Source organism: Acyrthosiphon pisum, chromosome A1, assembly GCF_005508785.2.
Source record: "Acyrthosiphon pisum isolate AL4f chromosome A1, pea_aphid_22Mar2018_4r6ur, whole genome shotgun sequence".
Taxonomy (NCBI): Eukaryota; Metazoa; Arthropoda; class Insecta; order Hemiptera; family Aphididae; genus Acyrthosiphon; species Acyrthosiphon pisum.
The window spans coordinates 129,235,792-129,239,559 of record NC_042494.1 but is presented as its reverse complement, the minus strand read 5'-3'; the positions used below and the strand labels follow the sequence as shown (position 1 = coordinate 129,239,559).

The 3,768-nt window shown below is 25.7% G+C and overlaps 1 protein-coding gene across 1 annotated transcript in view; it reads left to right on the top strand.

The window, feature by feature from the left end:
• LOC100573892 (acetylcholinesterase-1) overlaps positions 1-3,768 on the top strand; it is a 7,848-nt gene that overhangs the window by 2,421 nt on the left and 1,659 nt on the right. The gene's annotated exons all lie outside the window — the stretch shown is intronic.

The following is a 3,768-nucleotide window of genomic DNA, read 5'->3' as shown; positions in this document are numbered from 1 at the left end:
TACAACAATTAATATTGATTTTAATACAATGTGTATAAAATCATAAAAATGTGACAACTTACTATAAATTATTGTTATGTAGTGTTTATTCTATTGGGTAAAATTTAAAAAAAAATCTAATTGCCAGGTATGAAATTGTACATACAAATTATAACTTTAGATACTCTTAATTATGAATTTAATATATATATATACCTATCATATTGTTCATTATAAGGATAGATGATGAACAATTGATTAAAGCATGCTGAGACAATACAAATGTTTGAAAGATTTATCAATAAATGTTATTTATTTAATGTAATTTATTTCAGTAGAACACTATTATACTTAATTATTAAATACACACTATTTAGCGTATTTTATCTATTTACCTACCCTAATTATGATTTTGAGCACAACTTGTACAAGTACCTACTTATATGTTACTTGGTGTTTAGTAATACAATTAAATCTTATATTAGCGTATTCCTGAAGTGATTATCACACGACTGTAGTTTACGCAATTTAACGATATATTTATACTTACCTATGGCGTTTTAGTCATGGTCGATTTATTTAAGCCATTTATTTAAAAATTAAGCAAATGATTCAAACTTTCTTACCTTAATTTAGTCAGACAAATTAATTATAAAAAAATATATATGATCAACTTTATTGGTTTTATAATATTTTTACTGTATAAATATACTTGTACATATTTTAATATTTTCAAATATTAAGCAGTTATGTATTTATTTTTTTTCTATTTTGGGCCATACAATTTAAAAGTATTGTCTTTAAACCATATAAGCTAAAACGCTTGAGTGTTGTATCCCTCTACTGTCCTACCTCAAATCGTGTGTATCAGAAAGGAAACATTCTGTCTCTATCCCTTACTCTTAGCTCACTCCTTTTCACCGTTTTCATAAACTCCATTTCCTGGTGGTCTACACAAGTCAAAGTTTTATTATATGCTATATGCAGATGATAAATATACTTCATAGAGTAAATCACCAACTGATTCTGTATTACTAGAGATTGAATTAAATATTTTCTTTGAACAGGTTTCTCATTTAGAACGATTTCTAAATCTATCTAAGTGTAGGTAACGTTATATTATATTCTTCAGGTGACGCACCCCCATTATGTCTTCTTGTGTCCTTTATGCATTCCTAAACCATTCATCCAATAATTGGATAATTATTGCGATGAAATTTAGTACAGATTATTCATTTGTGAAGAAGATAGGCTACATTTTGTCACGAAAAATATAAATAAGAGTTCCAACCCTGGGATGTTCTTAAATAGGGATTTTGAGATTATTATTTGTTGTTGTTCATAAATGGTTACTATTGATTTTATAATAATTATTGTTATTATTATTATCATTATTATTATTGCCACAAACCATTCAAAGTTTAGATGAGCGGAGAAGTGGACAAACATTTCGCGGGGTAACCTCGTACCACTCCACTCCGCTCATCTAAACTTTGAATATTTATAACTCATAAACTACTCGTCCCAATTTCGATTTTCATGTATCAAAATATTAAGAAAAATATTCTGCTTTGGAATAAAAAAATAAAACCCTATGTTGTCATTCAAAAAAGTAAAAGACTTAAAAAATTATAAGGATAAAAAATATTTAAAAATATAATATTTTAAGAAAAACGTTGTTTTATAAGCGACTTGAAAGTATGTAAAAAAATATTTTCAAAAAAACTTACACTTTTTGAAATAATGAGTGTTGTTGATAAAATAATCACCCTGTATAATATATTATATTGCAGGGTTGGCTACAACGAGACTCGCGAGGCTTATGTGGCTCTTGAGTTAGTTTTGTGTGGATCTAAGTTTTTTCTATAAATGAATAAATGTTAAATAAATATTTCTTCATTCGTTATTTTGTTATAAAACGAAAAATGTATCTTAATTTTACAAACATCCCTTAACAGTGTGGCTCGTTTCGAATTACCTTCATAAATTTGCGGCTCCTAAAGTTAAGATTAGTGGCCACCTCTGTTATATTGTAATGGATTCTGGCGATAATCTGTTCAAGGCTTGTATTAAATATTTAAATACTAAGTTATTCTGTAGAAAACAATCATCCACTTTGAAATTGAATATAATATGTAGATTTTAGGTACCTATGTACTATATTATACGGTAATGGCTTCTGACGGCCATCTCAATTATATTATAAAAACAAATAATATTTTATAGTGATGTTTTTAAAATAACAGTTATAATTTAAATAATTTTGTTAAAGGAAAAATATTACAATGTCAATTATTTGAATATTTAATTTATAATGTTTATAGATGTTTTATGGGTATAATAACAAAGTTCAAGATTTTAGAAGAACACCGTCATAGAGGTTTCCAGACTTCAAATATCTAAACTATTAGCATATCGAGCACTATATTTGTCGTTTCATCAAATATGTTAATTAGCTTTTTAAATTTTTAGTTTAAAAAGTACTAAAACAAAATACTTAATGATACAAAATATATATTATATTGTTATATTATATGAAATTGGGGACGTCTCTCAATGTTACGTTCCAATAGTATCTATAGATGATTTCTTTTAAATCCTAATAACATTATTGATTATCAATATTAGGTATTTATTTAAATATTTTGTTGGTATGTATATTAAAATAATATAAGTATAAATAGAAAATTATATGGATGGAGGACATCCTATTAATATGATATTATTTATATTACAACTATCAATAATTATTATAATATGGTACCTAAGCTAAAATGAATTATAATTTATAAAAAGATCTTGCAATCTGTATTATCAATCATTATCTGTACAATCAATTGTAAAATGTGTTATATATTATGGCAATTTATTATTTAAGCTGTATCTATATATTATGGTTATAATTTATTTAAAATTAAATATTTCAGGTGCAAAAGTCAACTGACTGTAGAAATAATTTTAATAGTTTTTACATTAATATATTATTATTTATATATCTCCTACTTCACCTAATGACCCTAAATAGAGCTCAGTTTTTCGGTGATCAAAACAAACCTGATCTGAACCGAAAATGGCCGTCAGCGTATAACATCTACCGCCGATTGCTGATTGTACAATATATTGTGTTAGTATAAAATGTTAACTTTATTTTAGTTAGCGTTTTCTTCATACTGCATATTTGTGCATAATATTTGGCATTATTCTTACAAAAATCTGGAGATGGTAAGAACTTTAAGAACTTTGAATTAATATCATAATATTTTGCAATTGATTAATTTACTTCAATTGTTTCATAATATTATTAAAGTAAATTTTAATATTATGTTTAAACTATATTGCGCCGTTATGTTTTGATATATTATGCATACCTATCATCTGTTTTATCAAATATTGCTTGTAATTTGTATTATTGGAAAATTAAACTAGAGTGATATTCTTGAATATATATAACACTTCTTTGTTGTAAGTAATAATGTACTATTATACATTGTGTGTTCATTAAAAATTTGTATATGTTTTGTTCTATAATATGGGGCTGTTATGTAAAAATGTATGTAAAATATCGAAGTAAAAAATGTATTTATTCCAGTTAAATATGAAAATATTTGGTGTTTTCTCATTACTTTTGGGTCTCGTACATGGTACAGATGATATTTTACAATTAAGCCAAGGAAAAATACGAGGAAGTATTTTGAATTCAAGAAATAGAAGAGAATTCAACGCATTTCAGGGAATACCCTATGCCAAACCACCCGTTGGAGATCTGAGATTTGAGGTAAGTCATAAATA